Source organism: Rana temporaria, chromosome 2 (assembly GCF_905171775.1).
Source record: "Rana temporaria chromosome 2, aRanTem1.1, whole genome shotgun sequence".
Taxonomy (NCBI): domain Eukaryota; kingdom Metazoa; phylum Chordata; class Amphibia; order Anura; family Ranidae; genus Rana; species Rana temporaria.
The window spans coordinates 31,597,288-31,614,992 of NC_053490.1; positions in this window are offsets into that span (position 1 = coordinate 31,597,288).

Below are 17,705 nucleotides of genomic sequence, written 5' to 3' on the forward strand. Positions count from 1 at the left end.
AGGGGCGGCACGACTTCGGGGGCGACTCGGCCAGGCGACCTGAAGACGACTTTCAAGGCGACTTGCAAAATGACTTCTGTATAGAAGTCAATGCAAATCGCCCCGAGTCGCCCCCGAAGTCGTACAGGAACCTTTTTTCTAAGTCGGAGCGACTTGCGTCGCTCCTATTAGAACGGTTCCATTCACTAGAATGGGACGCGACTTGTCAGGCGGCTGCGTCGCCTGACGAGTCGCCCCAGTGTGAACCGGGTCTAACACTAGTCAAAATAGAAAACACTTTTTTTTTTCTTTTTGTTTGTATTCTTCATTATGTCTATAGAGTGCATAGAACAGAAAATTATTTTTGCAAGACAATATAAAAAAAAAAAAAAAAAGCCAAGTTTGCCCCCTCCCTCCACTTCATATAATACTTTGTAATCTGATGTTATGTACATTAACCACTTCCTGACAGCCGTACGACTATATACGGCCGCAGTGTGGTTCTAAATCTCTGGCACGCCGTCTTTATACGGCCTCCGCTCCTCCGGGCCACTGGTGGGCGCGCGCGCGCCCGCCGCATCACTGAGATGCCGATGCCCATGCCTGCCGGCCGCGATGTCCGCCAGGCACCCGCGATTGGCGGTTACAGAGACAAGGACGTGGATCTGTGTGTGTAAACACAGAGCTCCACGTCCTGTCAGGGAGAGAGGAGACCGATCTGTGTCCCTTGTACATAGGGACACAGATCGGTCACCTCTCCCAGTCAGTCCCCTTCCCCCACAGTTAGAAGCACTATGCAGGGTACACATTTAACCCCTCCCTCACCCCCTAGTGTTAACCCCTTCAATGCCAGTCACATTTATACAGTAATCAGTGCATATTTATAGCATGAATGGTGCCAAAAATGCCAAAAATGTGTCAAAAGTGTCCGATGTGTCCGCCATAATGTTGCAGTTCCAATAAAAATCGCAGATCGCCGCCATTACTAGTAAAAAAAATAATAATAAAAATAATAATTCTGTCCTCTATTTTGTAGGCGCTATAACTTTTGCGCAAACCAGTCGCTTATTGCGATTTTTTTTTACCAAAAATATGTAGAAGAATACGTATCGGCCTAGACTGAGAATTTTTTTATTTATTTTTTTAAATCGGGCTATTTATTATAGCAACAAGTAAAAAATATTAAAAAAAAATTCAAAATTGTCGCTCTTTTTTTGTTTATAGCGCAAAAAATAAAAACCGCAGAGGTGATCAAATACCACCAAAAGAAAGCTCTATTTGTGGGGAAAAAAGGACGTCAATTTTGTTCGGGAGCCACGTCGCAAGACCGCGCTATTGTCAGTTAAAGGGACGCAGTGCCGGAAGCTGAAATTTCACCTGGGCAGGAGGGGGGTATATGTGCCCAGCAAGCAAGTGGTTAAAAATAACACCAGTCCAATTTTTTTATTTTATTTTTGTGTTCTTTATTATGTCTATAGAGTGCATAGAACAGAAAATATTTTCTGCAAGACAATTAAAAAAAAGATCAAAAACAAAAAACATGTTTGTCCCCCTCCCTCCACTTCATATAATACTTTGTAATCTGATGTTATGTTCTTTAAAAATAACACTAGTCAAAATGTTATTTTTTTTATTTTTGTTTGTGCTCTTTATTATGTCTGTAAAGTGCACAGAACAGAAAATTATTTTTACAAGACAATTAATAAAAAGATTAAAAAAAAATAATAATCCAAGTTTGCCCCCTCCCTCCACTATATATAATACTTTGTAATCTGATGTTATGTACTTTAAAAAAAACACTAGTCAAAATGTTATTATTTTTGTTTGTGCTCTTTATTATGCCTGTAAAGTGCACAGAACAGAAAATATTTTCTGCAAGACAATGAAAAAAAAGATTAAAAACAAAAACAAAAAAACAAGTTTGCCCCCTCACTCCACTTCATATAATACTTTGTAATCTGATGTTATGTACTTTAAAAATAACACTAGTCAAAATGTTATTTTTTTTATTTTTGTTTGTGCTCTTCATTATGTCTGTAAAGTGCACAGAACAGAAAATTATTTTTACAAGACAATTAAAAAAAAGATGAAAAAAATAAAATAATCCAAGTTTGCCCCCTCCCTCCACCTCATATAATACTTTGTAATCTGATGTTATGACAAAGTTATTGCCGCTGTGATTCACGGATGGGAACTGAAGCGGTTAGGGACTTGGACAGCTCTCAGAATGTACAAAAACATTTTACTACAATATATTTGCATCCTGGCCACACAAATTAATATTTTGGGCTTATCCCACAGCAATTGCATTTTTTTTTTTTTTTTGCAGCGTCTACTTTTATTTATAGAAACTTTGCAGAAAATAAGGGGATAACTTGGAAGTCACCAGTGATTCCATATTTACTGCCTTTCATCAGCAGTCAGATAAAGTTCTAATGAGGAGGCGGCTTCTTGGTACAAGCTAATGTCAGCGATTACGATGGTATTTTCATGGCTCGGGTTGGGTGGCACTTTTCCACATGGAACTGTTTTTTCCCATGCCTTATGCCTGCTTATTATTGCTCCTGGCTGACTTATATGTCTTGTCAGCTACAGCACATTTGTAGCCGCTGTCCTCAATCCTCACTTTCAGGGAGATCAGATAACAGCAAGCCAGATAAATGGGCCTGGGCATTACCAATAAATCCAGCTGCATTCTTGCAAATGATTTAGGTCTACGGCCAACACCGCATGGGTCATACGAGAGAAAAATACCATTTATTTTCCTGTTATTCCTGGGAAGCTCAACTCGTGATTTGTTTTTTATTATTTAACACTCAGTAAATGAGGCATAACAATTAAAAATTTTGGGCCAGATTCACATAGTTGCGCTGCGGCGTAACATATCTCATTTACGTTACACCGCCGCAAGTTTTTCACAAAGCACTTGCCTGTAAACTTGCGGCGGCGTAACGTAAATCCGTCCGGCGCACGCCCGCCTAATTCAAATGGGGCGTGTGTCATTTAAATTAGGCGCGCTCCCGCCCCGAACGTTCTGTGCATGCTCCGTGTGAAAATTTCCCGCCGTGCTTTGCGTGAAACTACGGCGCCCCGATGTGTTTTTTGAACGGCGACGTGCGTTACGTCCTTTCGTATTCCCGGACGTCTTACGCAAAAAAAAATTTTTTTCAATTCGACGCGGGAACGACGGCCATAATTTAACATGGATGGTCTAATTTTACACGACCTAAATAGCACTCGTAACTTTACGACGGGAAAAGCTGACTAGCGACGACGTAAGAGAATGCGACGAACGCGCGTACCTTCGTGGATCGCCGTAAACAGCTAATTTGCATACCCGACGCAGGAAAACGACGCAAACTCCACCCAGCGGGCGCCGGAGTATTACACCTACGATCCGAAGGCGTACGAAGCCGTACGCATGTCGGATCGATGCCTAAAGCCGTCGTAACTTGTTTTGAGGATTCAAAACAACGCTACGACGCGGCAAATTTGAAAATACGCCGAAAATTCGACTGTGAATCTGGCCCTTTATTTATTCATTTAGACAAAAATTAGGAAATAGGCCTAAGCAGAGTCATTATTGTATATTCTTGTGTCTGATCTCAGAGCTTTAAGTAACAACTCCGGCCCCATTAACCACTTGAGTTCCGGAAGGTGTTACCCCCCCCCCCCCTCCTGACCAGGCCATTTTTTTGCGATACAGCGATGCTTTACTTTAACTACATGCCGACCAGCCGACGGCGGCAGGTCGGCTCCCCTGTGCGAGAGCACATAGTATAGCGTCACCTCGCAAAGCGGCCACTAGGGGCGCCTGCGCGCCCCCCGCTCGCCCCTGACTCCCGTGCGCGTGCCCGGCGGTCGCGATCACCGCTGGGCACCCGCGATCGCTCGTTACAGAGCGGGGACCGGGAGCTGTGTGTGTAAACACACAGCTCCCGGTCTGTCAGGGGAGAAATGCCTGACCGTCTGTTCATACAATGTATGAACAGCGATCAGTCATTTCCCCTAGTGAGGCCACCTCCCCCAACAGTTAGAACACACCCAGGAACATACTTAACCCCTTCCCCGGCCCCTAGTGTTAACCCCTTCACTGCCAGTGGCATTTTTATAGTAATCAATGCATTTTTATAGCACCGATCGCTATAAAAATGCCAATGGTCCCAAAAATGTGTCAAAAGTGTCCGAAGTGTCCGCCATAATGTCGCGGTACCGAAAAAAAAAATCGCTGATCGCCGCCATTACTAGTAAAAAAACAATATTAATAAAAATGCCATAAAACTACCCCCTAGTTTGTAAACGCTATAACTTTTGCGCAAACCAATCAATAAACGCTTATTGCGATTTTTTTTAACGAAAAATATGTAGAAGAATATGTATCGGCCTAAACTGAGGAAAAAAATAGTTTTTTTATATATTTTTGGGGGATATTTATTATGGTAAAAAGTAAAAAATATTATTTTTTTTCAAAATTGTCGCTCTATTTTTGTTTATAGCGCAAAAAGTAAAAACCGCAGAGGTGATAAAATACCACCAAAAGAAAGCTCTATTTGTGGGAAAAAAAGGACGCCAATTTTGTTTGGGAGCCACGTCGCACGAGCGCGCAATTGTCAGTTAAAGCGACGCAGTGCCGAATCGCAAAAAGTGCTCTGGTCTTTGGCCAGCAATATGGTCCGGGGGTTAAGTGGTTAACCACTTCAGCCCCGGAAGATTTGGCTGCTTAACCACTTGCTTCCCACCAGACGACTATATACGTCCTGGCTTTGAAGAGGAATACCGTTGTTATGGTAGCAGCTAGCTACCATAACCCCGGTATCCTCTTCAAGAGCCGGCAGTTTGCTTTCAGATAAAAGTAGTCTCTGCGGCGGATTCGCTGCGAGATCACTTTTATCGGCGGCAGAAGAGGGGCCCCCCTCCCGCTGCGCTCTGGTGAAAAATAGAAAATAGAGATTTCTTTTGGTGGTATTTGATCACCTCTGCGGTTTTTATTTTTTGCGCTATAAACAAAAAAAGACCGACAATTTTGAAAAAAAACGTATTTTTTTTACTTTTTGCTATAATAAATTTCCCACATAATTTTTTTTCAAACAAATTTCTTCATCAGTTTAGGTCGATATGTATTCTTCTACATATTTTTCGTAACAAAAAAAATTGCAATTAGCGTATATTGATTGGTTTGCGCAAAAACTATAGCGTCTACAAAATAGGGAATAGATGTATGGCATTTTCATTATTATCTTGTAAAGCGTTGCACAGAATGTTGGTGCTATATAAATCCTATATAATATAATTACCGTATTTATCGGGGTATACCATGCCCCGGCGTATAACGCGCATATAACGCGCACCCCAAGCCGTCTGCGGCCTTGTGGGTGTCCGTCTCGTCCAGCGTGTCCATCTGCGGCCTCCATCCAGGTGTCCGTCTCGTCCAGCGTGTCCATCTGCGGCCTCCATCCAGGTGAGCGTCTCCGGTGTCCGGTGTTCGTTTTGATTTTGGCGCGAGCCGAGAGGAGCCGGATTTCCTGTGTGTTCGGCTCCTCTCGGCTTGTCTCGGCTCCTCTCACATTGCTGCGGGCGGAGCTGAGCGTGGCCGAGCCTAGTCGAGTGCGCAGTACACTCGGCTCGGACAATGTCGGAGACAGCGGGGATCGGCAGGGTATCGGCGTATATCGTGCACCCACGATTTCCCCCTGATTTTAAGGGGAAAAAAGTGCGCGGTATACGCCGATAAATACGGTATAATATACAGTATATTTATATGACAATGTAAAACAGTTTATTGATCTTAATTATTTAGCTTTACCCTAAATTAAAAAAGTTTTTTTTTATTATTATTTATTTTGAACATGTGACTAGCAACAGAGGACTAGAAGCTCCTCCTACGTTGGCTTCTTTAAGAGGTATGGCATGGCGGTGGACCTGAAGCGCATGGCCGGCGATCACGTGCACGAGAGCCAGAACCAGGATCCCTGTTCTGTCAGAGGAAAGGAGACAGATTGTTTGTTCCTAGTAAGTAGGAACAGCGATATGTTTCCTCCCCCAGTCAGTCACATCCCTCCTCAGTAAGAAACATTAACTAGGGACACATTTAACCCCTTTATCGCCCCCTAGTGTTAACCTCTTCCCTGCCAGTGACATTTACACAGTAATCAGTGCATTTTTATAGCACTGGTCACTGTATAAGTATCAATGGTCCCAAAAATGTGTCAAAAGTGTCCGATCTGTCTGCCGCAATGTCGCAGTATCGCTGAAAAACCACAGAACACTGCCATTACTAGTAAAAAAAAACAATAAATAAAAATGCCATAAAAAGGCCATAAATCTTTGCCATAATTTGTAGACGCTATAACTTTTGTGCAAACCAATCTCTATACGCTTATTGCAGGTTTTTTTATACAAAAATATGTAGAAGAATACATATTGACCTAAACTGATGAAGAAGTTTTTTTTAAATTGGGGGATATTTATTGTAGCAAAAAGTTAAAATGATATATGTATATATATATATATATATGTGTATATTTTAAAACTGTTGATCTTTTTTTGTTTATAGCGCAAAAAATAAAAACCGCAAAGGTGATCAAATACCACCAAAAGAAAGCTCTATTTGTGGGGAAAAAAGGACGCATATTCCGTTTGGGTACAGCATCGCATGACCGCAAAATTACCAGTTAAAGCGACGCAGTGCCAAATTGTAAAAAGTGCTCTGGTCAGGAAGGGGGTAAAATCTTCCGGGGCTGAAGGGGTTAATTAAAATAATTACAGTGCCATCATCATCCACATACAGAAATAGAAGGGATAATGTAAATGAAACAGCGTGCGTTTAGTATCACTTTTATTGCTGCAGATGAATGGACTGTCAGAATGATAAAATGACAGCTGCAATCAGTTTGTAACCTGCAAGGGAGGTCCACAATGGAAACCTCTTCAATCATATCTGATTTATGTCATAACAGCACTTAATCCTTATAGTAAAAATCAAGATTTATGTAGAATTTTAGCTGCCTTTATCTCTGGATAAACTGATTGTTTTGAACTAAGGTTTTCAATGTAACCTCTACTTATGTGTTTTACATTATACGTTATTGTTGAATTGCTCAGGCTTGTGGCAGCTTTAATTCAATATTTGGTTTAACACTTGATCCAGTTACCAACTTGAAATGAAATGTAGGTAAAACATTGAGAAAGCAAGTGTTTTAAATTTCTACTTGTGTACATTTTTTCTTTCCATATCAACTTTTTTTATTCATATGAATAAAGTGCCACTTAAAGGGATTGTAAAGGTAAAAAAAAAAAATTCCCCTAAATAGCTTTGTTTACCTTAGTGCAGTCCTCCTTCACTTACCTCATCCTTCCATTTTGCTTTTAAATGTCCTTATTTCTTCTGATAAATCCTCACTTCCTGTTCTTCTGTTTGTAACTACATACCGTAATGCGAGGCTTTCACCCTGCTGTGGAGAAAGCCTCTTGAGGGGGAAAGGGGCGAGCAGGAGTGTCAGGACGCCCACTAACACACAGCTCCTTTCTCTATCTGGAAAGTAGAGAGTGTCCTGACTTGCCTGCTCGCCCCCTCCCCCCTCAAGAGGCTTTCTCCACACCAGGAAAAAAGCCTTGCATTACGGTGTATAGTTACAGACAGAAGAACAGGAAGTGAGGATTCCACACACAGACTTCCACCGCTGGCCGGTCGGGTTATTGTCTGCGACTGTCACATCCTGAAGGAAACCCTCCATGGCATCCACTAACACCAACAATGGGACACAATTCCTCCCACTGACATCAGTGATGGGACACTATTCCTCCCAATGACACCAACAACAGGGGCTCAATTTCTCCCACTAACACCAAAGAAGGGGAAAAATTCCTCCCACTGACACCAGTGATGGGACACAATTCCTCCCAATGACACCAACAATAGTGGCTCAATGTATCCCACTGACACCAAAGAAGGGGCAAAATTCCTCCCACTGACACCAGTGATGGGACACAATTCCTCCCAATGACACCAACAATAGGGGCTAAAGTAATGGCGACCAGGTTAAATAAAATTATTATAAGACTAGTACATCGAGACCAAACTGGGTTTATTCCGGGCAGATCGACTAGTATGAACATTAGGAGGGTATTTCTTAATATACAAATACCAACAGAGAACAAGGGTAAAAAAGCAGTAATGTCCTTAGATGTAGACAAAGCTTTTGATAGTGTGGAATGGGAGTACATGTGGCACGCTTTAGAAGCTTTTGGGTTCGGCCCAGTGTTTATTAGGTGGATTAAAATACTCTATAATGGCCCCAGTGCGAGAATCAGAGTTAATAATGACTATTCAGGTAAGATTCAGTTAGAGAGGGGTACGAGGCAGGGGTGCCCATTGTCACCCCTATTATTTGCTCTGGTAATGGAACCACTGGCCATTGCAATAAGAGCAGATACAAAAATGGAGGGATTCGTGAGACCGACAGGGGAGGAGAGAATCGCACTCAATGCGGACGATGTGCTCCTCTTCGGGGACACGAATCACTCCATTAAACAGGCAATGACTATATTTAGAGACTTTGGGAAATTATCAGGATTGGTAATAAACTGGGAGAAATCGGCATTAATGCCGATAGATCCAATAGAGAGCCAAACACTAGCAGAAATCCCTCAGATGGAGATAGTCGAGACAATGAAATACTTAGGAATATTTATAACAAGCGATCCCAATAAATATATAAAGAATAACTTAGTTCCTCTCATGTCTAAATTAAAAAAGAAAATTCAAATCTGGAGGTACCTGCCCTTGTCAGTAGCGGGGAGGTGCAACTTGATTAAAATGCTGTGGATGCCCCAATGATTATATATATTGCTTAATGCACCAATATGGATACACAAGAAATGGTTTAGGAAAATAGATACTTTGTTTAGAGAACTAATTTGGAAAGGGGGTCAATCTAGAATCAAGCTGCAAAACCTGCAATTACCTACACGAGAGGGAGGAATGGCAGTACCACACCCACAATGCTATTTTCTGGCAGCACAGCTGCAGCATATAGGGGTGAGAACTGAATCAGGAGGGGATATAAACGGGGGATTGATGTTTCTAGGGGCACCCCATAAGACAGCGGTGGAGGTACTGGAGGCCAATTTGTTTGTTTATTAATAGAACTCCTACGGTTAAGATGGCCCTTAAAGTGTGGAAAGCAGTAAAGATACTAGGAGGGCAGGAAGGAATGACAGAATATGTACCACTCTGGGATAATAGAAACCTGCAGGAACTGGAGTCAGTTGGAAAAATTAATGAATGGGCAGCCAAGGGGATAGTTAGACTGGCACAGCTATATGAAGGAAGAACTATAAAAACATTTGCTGCAATTAGAAAGGAATACGATGTACCCAAACATACATTCTACAGATACCTCCAAATCAGAGCTCTAGACCAGTGGTTCTCAACCTTCTAGTGCCATGACCCCTTGATAAAATTTCCTAAGTTGTGGGGACCCCTAAAAGTAAAGTTATTTTTGTAGAGGAGGTTGTCGGCACCCAAGGCAAGACAAGTAATTTGCGCCCCTAACCCATGGACATTTATTGCTCCCTGAGTCCCTTCCACTCGTACAATATTAAAACCCCTTATGGTACATTTTAGTATGTACCACTCTTTCTATTTTGTTCTCTCTCTATCCTAATTTCTTGTTGCTTTTCCACCCCCCCCCCCAGCCCCCACATACCTCGCTATCTAGCCATCTTTCTTGTTCTTTCTCTTATTCTTTCTCTCCCTTTTTTCTTTGTTCCTCCCCCTCTTTTCATGTATTCTTTATTTTTTATTCCGTCTCTTACTCTTTGGTGGGGGGTAAGGGGAATGGGATGAGTGGCAGTGCAGCAGGGGGTTCTCATCAGCCAACTTTGGTGCTCTTGATCTGAGAACTGTAGTGGGGGCTTTTAATGGCAACTATAATCACAGGTAGTGTTACTCACTGTGTCTCTGACTTTGTGGTGTCTCGTAGCAGTGACACCTATGCTGAAATGAGGAGATGGGGTCTTCTCCAGCCCCTCCCACTTCACATTCCTCAACAGTCAGCTGACCTCTAGTCTCTACCCCCCCAGCCATGCCGTGAACTGAATGGGCGGCTGCAATGAACCTGAGTGGGCGGCCGCATGCACCAGGAACAGCCCAGCTGGACCGCCACAGACTCCAGGGGCAGCTGCGAAAAGGCTGGTAGAGCGGTGCAGGCTTCAGGAACAGCCCAGGATCCGGGGTCCCCTGGCAAATCGTCATTTGACCCCAGAGGGGGTCCCGACCCCCAGGTTGAGAACCACTGCTCTAGACGTTCAGTTTAATAGAGTAAGGCCAATATGGGTTAAGACTCTTATCCTCCAGAAATTGGTTAACTGGAGTAAGACGAAGGGATTTATTTCCGAGGTCTGCTCATACATATGCAAGGAGAGTATTGAAAGCCCAGAAAAACTTAAAAGTAGAGTAAAATGGGAGGAAGACCTAGGGATTATAACAGAAGATCAATGGAGGAAGGTATTGGAAAGAGGACATTTGGTTACAGCTTCGCCAGCACAGAGATTTTCATTCCTGATGCTGATACATAGGACATATTATACACCTAAGAGATTATTTAACTTTGGATAGAGAGTGGATGCAGGATGCCCCAGTGTCACGATATAGGAGATTTAATACATATGATATGGAGGTGCCTGAAACTGTTCAGGTATTGGAGGGGGATATTGGACACTATTAACAAGATACTGTATATAAAACAAAGTTGCAGATGAATCCTAGATTATGTATCCTGGGCCTAGGGGAAGAAATAAGTAGAATGACCAGTACATCAAAAGCAGTGTTGAGATGCCTTTTTCAGGCAAGAAAACTAATAGCTCAGAGATGGCAAGCAGTGAACCCCCCATCAGTAAAGGAATGGATTAATGTAGTTACAGAGACAATCTGGAAGGAGAAGGTGGTTTATACCAAGAGAGGGAATATCAGGGAGTTTGGTAAAATGTGGAACCCTTGGTTGGAAGAAATGAGATACCCTGTGTGAAAGAAAACCCAATAAAGCAGATAGTTAGAGTAGGGATGGGGGAGGGGAGGGAGGGAAAAGGGTAAAACAAAAGGTGGAACATTGAAGATATGTATGAAATATGTGAAACAGAAATGGTAAAAAGAACATACGAAAATATATGATTGTAACCATCTGTTGTTTTTAAATGTTGAAGAAAATCAATAAATAATATGAAAAAAAAAAAAACCAATAGGGGCACAATTTATCCCACTGACACCAAAGAAGGGGCAAAATTCCTCCCACTGATACCAGTGATGGGACACTATTCCTCCCACTGACACCAGTAATGGGACACTATTCCGCCCAATGACACCAAAAATACGGGCTCCATTTCTCCCACTGACAACAATGATGGGGCACTATTCATCCCAGTGACCCAAACGATGAGGAACTCTTTCTCCCACTGACACCAAAGAAGAGGCATTGTTTACTCTGACACCTGGACATTTTCTAATACCAGTCCAACCCTTGTATCTGAGGAACAGTAAAATAGTACTTTGGTTAGAATGTTTGGCGATCCTTGAATTAAGGTTTGCATCGTCTTTAACACAGCTCTTCCAAAATACTGCAATCCATCATTTAAAAAAAGAAGGGATGCCTATATACTCAAACCTCCTAATTTATCCTTTGCTGCTTGGTACAAAATAACAGGCGCCCTCTGGCCTGGCAGTGATACACGGAGGTCTACAGATGAGAAGTGCGCTCTCTGCTAGGGCTATTATGTATCATTTTGGACTGATTTGGGGTCTGCTTTTGCTCTCTCATTATTACTCGGTGAAGCAGGCTGGATTCAGGTGATGGGGGTCCGTCTTCGCTCCAGCCTTGTTTTGTGTCTGTTCCATGTTCCGCATCTGTTTGTCTCATTTGCTGTTTCATTAAACCTGCTGGAGAAAAACACCAGAATATCAATTGTTTAGCTGAATGTTGAGGGGGAAGGGGGTGGGGGTTCTTCTTTTCCTTTTAATAAATCGTTCAATTGTTGGAGGAGCTGGGGCCAAATTTAGGGCCAAAACACATTATTATCATTATTACATTGTATTACTTCATTTTATTTATTAATGTTGTGAAGTTGTCTTCTTTCTACTTATGCTGCACAGTTTACCGTGAAGCTCCAGAGTAAATAAAAATGTGTTCGTTAAGGGGCCAGTCTACCCACAGAAAATGTCATCCATTGAGAAACACAGGATGACTTGCCCAATTTTCCTGTAGGTGGTGATATAACCCAAAGGTGAAGACCTTTCAATGAACTCCAAGAAAAGGATTTCATGGTAAATACAACATTTTCATTTCCTTTCTAATCTAATGAGGGATACAGGAAGTCTTCACCTTCAGGTTATTCTGCCACTTGCAAGTGGATAGTACACTAGCAAAAAGCAAATGTAAGAACTTCACTTGTCTCCTAAATGACCCCAAGGATTTTATGGTGACTTCAAAAGTCCTATTTTAGCATCCGGTAGGTGCTGTAGAGTTAACCACTTTAAGACCAGCCCTTTTTCTGACATTTGTGGTAAAAATCTGTATTTTTTTGCTAGAAAATTACTTAGAACCACCAAACATTATATATTTCTTTTTTTAGTAGAGAGCCCAGAGAATAAAATGTTTTCATTTAAAGCATATTGCAATATTTTATGTCACACAGTATTTGCACAGCAGTCTTTCAAATGCAATTTTTTGGGAAAAATACACTTTAATAAAATAATAATAAAAGAAACAAACAGTAAAATTTGCCAATTTTTTTTCAATGTGAAAGATGATGTTACGCCAAGTAAATAAATACCTATCATGTCATTCTTTAAAATGCGGTACTTAAAAATCTCTGTAGGCGATGCTTTAAATGAAAACATTTTTTTTACAGGTTTCCTGTTTAGAGTTACAGAAGAGGTCTTGTGCTAGAATTATTGTTCTCGCTCTAACGAATGCGGGGATACCTCACATGTGTGGTTTGAACACCGTTTACATATGTGGCCGTCATTTATGTATGCGTTCGCTTCTGCAGCTCGGAGGGATGGGGCGCATTTCATTTTTATTTATTTCTTATTTATTTTACTTTTTTTATTTTTATTTTTTTACAAATCAATTTGTATTAAATACAAAAGATGGATTACATGGAGAGAAAGGGATTATATGATATAAAAACTCAAGTACAATGTATTAATGCAAGAATACAGAATTAACACTAGTAAGTATACACTATATTTAAACAGGATACAACAAAAATAATCGAACAGTAAGGGCAACTAGCCCCAAAAGTAATAAAGTAGAAATATGAATGTCACAGGTACTGAATGTAAGCAGCGTGTTGTAATTTGCCTATTGTTGTAGAGCAGGGTGCCCACTAGTTAGCGTAGCTTTCAACATCTATGGCCGCGTACATACGACCGGTTTCCTTGATAGAATCCGTCAAGAAACTTGGTGGCAGAGCTTTTTTGCCGAGGAAAACGGTAGTGTGTATGTTTTTCATCGAGGAAACTGTCGAGGAACTCGACGAGAAAAAAAGAGAACAAGTTCTCTTTTTCCTCGACGGGAGTCTCAATTTCCTTGTCGTGTTCCTCGTCGGGCTGGTTTTCGACGAGAAACTCGAACGTGTGTATGCTAAGAAACTCGCGCATGCTCAGAATAAAGTATGAGACGGGAGTAAAAGTAGCATTTGTAATGGAGATAACACATTTTTCATGCTGTAACAGACTGAAAAGTGCAAATCGTCTCTTACCAAACTTTTACTTAACACGCAGTAACATGAGATTAGCAAAAGCAGCCCCAAGGGTTGTGCCAGTGGAATCAAACTTCCCCTGCCATTGTATGTGTTGTACGTCACCGCGTTTGGGAACAAGGAGATTTTGTCTTGACCGTGTGTAAACGATGTGTCTTTTCCGACGAGTTCCTCGGTCGTGTGTACGAGGTCTCTGTCTTGTGTGATACTTCTGTGGTATCGGTGTAGGTTGAGGGTGCAAGTCATGTAGGATGTTGGGGTAGGAGTAATCATGTGTGGGCTCACTATGCGGGGTGTTAACATATTGTCTACAGCCATTTATTGGTATCAGCCCAATGCCTCTAGATATGTTATTTCCTTGTAGGATTGCGGTCGCCTGACCACTAGCAACCAATATGGAAAAAGGCGATTCTAGGAGGCTTAGTCAGTGGTCAAATTGCTCTATTTATTTTACATTTTATTTTCAATTTTTACACTGTCCCTTTAATTTATTTATTTTATCACTTTTATTCCTAATACAAGGAATGTTAACATCCATTGTAATAGAAATAAGCCAGACAAGTCCTCTTTATTGAGAGATCTGGGGTCAAAAAGATCCCAGATCTCTCAATTACTTTTAAAAGCAGAAAAAAGAAGACATTTTGCCTTAAAAAAATCAAATCCTGTCAGCCCGAGAACAGGAAGTGACATCAGATGTCGCTTCGGTCCTACAATGGCATAAAGCCGAATAGGGGTTATCTTTCCCTCAATCGACTTCCTGCCTAGAAATGGGCCGCGGTGGATTGGTTCTGGGCTTACTGAAGGCTCTGGTAAGCTCGAAAACTACCGTGAAGTGGTGGGAAGGAGGGTGGGGTGCTCCTCTCCCGCCGCCATCCCGCATCAGGGGGGTACAGGCAGTACACCTATAAGAGGCCCGGAGGTTCCCAGGGCCCGGGATGGCAACCCTCCCTTTTAAAAAAATATTTATATTTATATATTTTTTTTCTTTTTATTAAAGGGCCCAGAGGTCCCCAGGGGCTACCCCCCTTTCGTGGCACCCCCGCTTCTCAATTTTCTCAATTAGTGGCGGTACCCCCCGCTTCTCAATTCGTGGCAGCACCCCTCGCTTCTTCTCAATTTGAGGTGGCAGCACCCCTCCTGGTTCTGTGCTCCAGGGGGCCTATGCATACTCAGAAGCAAGTTATGAGACGGGAGCACTCCTTCTGGTAAAACTAGCGTTTGTAATGGAGCACATTCATCACGCTGTAACAGACTGAAAAGCGCGAATCGTCTTTTACTAACACGATATCAGCAAAAGCAGCCCCAAGGGTGGCGCCATCCGAATGGACCTTCCCCTTTATAGTGCTGTCCAACGTGTTGTACGTCACTGCGCTTTGCTAGAGCATTTTTTTTTCACGATCATGTGTAGGCAAGGCCGTTTTTAACGATCGGGTTGAAAAAAACGTTGTTTTTTCTAGAGCCCGAAAAACGGTCGTGAACTGGAAAGCTGCAACATGTTGCATTTTTGTTTTTGAGTTTAGATCTGCTTTAAGTTTCTTTCCCAGTCTTTATTTGTTTAAAGCTAAAGCCCCGGGGGAAAAACACTCTTGCAGTAGGCCTGCGCACAGGGTGTGCCGGGGGTGCCTAGGCCCACCTTAATCACCCCATGCACATCCACATTAGCATTATCGCTCTGTGTGTTGGCAGGAAGATAAGAAAGATCTCCCTCTTACCGGCTCAGCCATAAGAAAAGTGTTTACACTTCTTTTACTGTGCCGGCAGGGCGAACAAGGTGCCAGGGTCATATACATCTAGACACACACACACGTTTGAGCTTCATAGTGCGAACCCTAATGCAATAGGCTGCGCACACCTATGGTGAAGGAAAAGGTAAGTCAAAATTATTTTAAATGTACCTTTAGGGTAGTTTTTTTTTGTTTGTTCTGTTTTTATCCCCTGGAGTTCGGCTTTAAAGTGGTTGTATACCCTTATGGTATACTTGCACCTACAGGTAAGCCTACATTAACCACTTGCCGACCGCGCACCGTCGTTATACGTCCACAAGGTGGCTCGGCTGGACGAGAGCACGTAGTATGACGTCCTCTCTCCCAGCCGCCACTAGGGGCGCACGCGCGCCGCCGACTCCCGTGCGTGTGCCCGGCGGGCGCGATCGCCGCCGGGCACACGCGATCGCTCGGTACAGAGCGGGGACCGGGAGCTGTGTGTGTAAACACACAGCTCCCGGTCCTGTCAACGGGGGAAATGCTGATCTTCGGTTCATACAATGTATGAACCGAGGATCAGTGTTTCCCCTAGTGAGTCCACCCCCCCCCCCACAGTAAGAACACACCCAGGCATACTTAACCCCTTCCCCGCCCCCTAGTGTTAACCCCTTCACTGCCAGTGGCATTTTTATAGTAATCCAATGCATTTTTATAGCACTGATCACTATAAAAATGCCAATGGTCCCAAAAATGTGTCAAAAGTGTCCGAAGTGTCCGCCATAATGTCGCAGTACCGAAAAAAAAATCGCTGATCGCCGCCATTACTAGTAAAAAAAATATAATAAAAATTACATAAAAATATCCCCTATTTTGTAAACGCTATAACTTTTGCGCAAACCAATCAATAAACCCTTATTGCGATTTTTTTTTACGAAAAATATGTAGAAGAAAACGTATCGGCCTAAACTGAGGAAAAAAAATGTTTTTTTATATATTTTTGGGGGATATTTATTATAGCAAAATGTAAAAAATATTCATTTTTTTCAAAATTGTCGCTATATTTTTGTTTATAGCGCAAAAACTAAAAACCACAGAGGTGATCAAATACCACCAAAAGAAAACTCTATCTGTGGGAAAAAAAGGATTTGTTTGGGAGCCACGTCGCACGACCGCGCAATTGTCTGTTAAAGCGACGCAGTCCCGAATCGCAAAAAGTACTCTGGTCTTTGGGCAGCAATATGGTCCGGGGGGTAAGTGGTTAAGGCTTACCTGTAGGTGCTTGCAATATCTCCTTAACCTCCATGGTTAAGGAGATATTTGCAGAAAAGCGGGTGCCGATGTCTACGGCGCATGTGCGCCGTAGACAACGGCGCAGGCGCACTGAGCGCGGCGGCTCTTGAGTGTGTGAGTGAAAAACTTATATAGCGCAACACATGCAAACTGAATCGCCTCTGGGCGCTGTGACCATTCCATGAGTGAAAAACCCTTTGATCTCAGAAGAGATGGGTTTTAATCCTTCTCCTGAAGGCCAAGTGGTCCGACTCCAATCGGATGGTGGTTGGTAGAGCGTTCCACAGTCAGGGTCCCTGGACTGCAAACCTTCGATCTCCTTTGGACTTGTATCTGGCTTTGGGTATCTGGAGTAGGTTTTGATTGGTGGATCGCAGAATACGATTGGGGTTATGAGCTTTTATTTTTTCGCATAAATATGTGGGGGAGTTTCCTTGAATACACTTATGTATCAGGCAGAGTGCCTTGAAGGAGATTCTGTCTTTTACCGGCAACCAATGAAGGGATCTCAGTGAAGGTGAGATTGATTCCCATGTTTTTTTGCCAGTCACTAATCGAGCGGCCGTATTTTGAACGACTTGCAGACGAGTGATTTGGTATTTGGGGAGTCCGAGGTAGAGGGCATTTGCATAGTCAAGTCTGGAATTGATAATTGTTCCCTCCACGACTGCAATGTCCTCTTTCGGGATAAAGGGGGTGAGTCTGCGTAGCAGGCGCAGCAGATGGTGCGATCCGCTGACTACTGACCCTATTTGTGCATCCATTGTCATGTTGGTATCAAAGATGACTCAGAGACTCCAATGACTCTTGATTGGGAGCCTCCCGGAAAGTGCCGGAAATGTGCGCATGCGCTGGGATCGTGCCGGGTATCATGGCGGCGACGGAGGACGTGGCTTCGATCTAAGGTAAGTAATTGATAATGAACTAGTATGCTAGTCATACTAGCTCATTATGCCTTTGCCTTGCAGGTTTTAT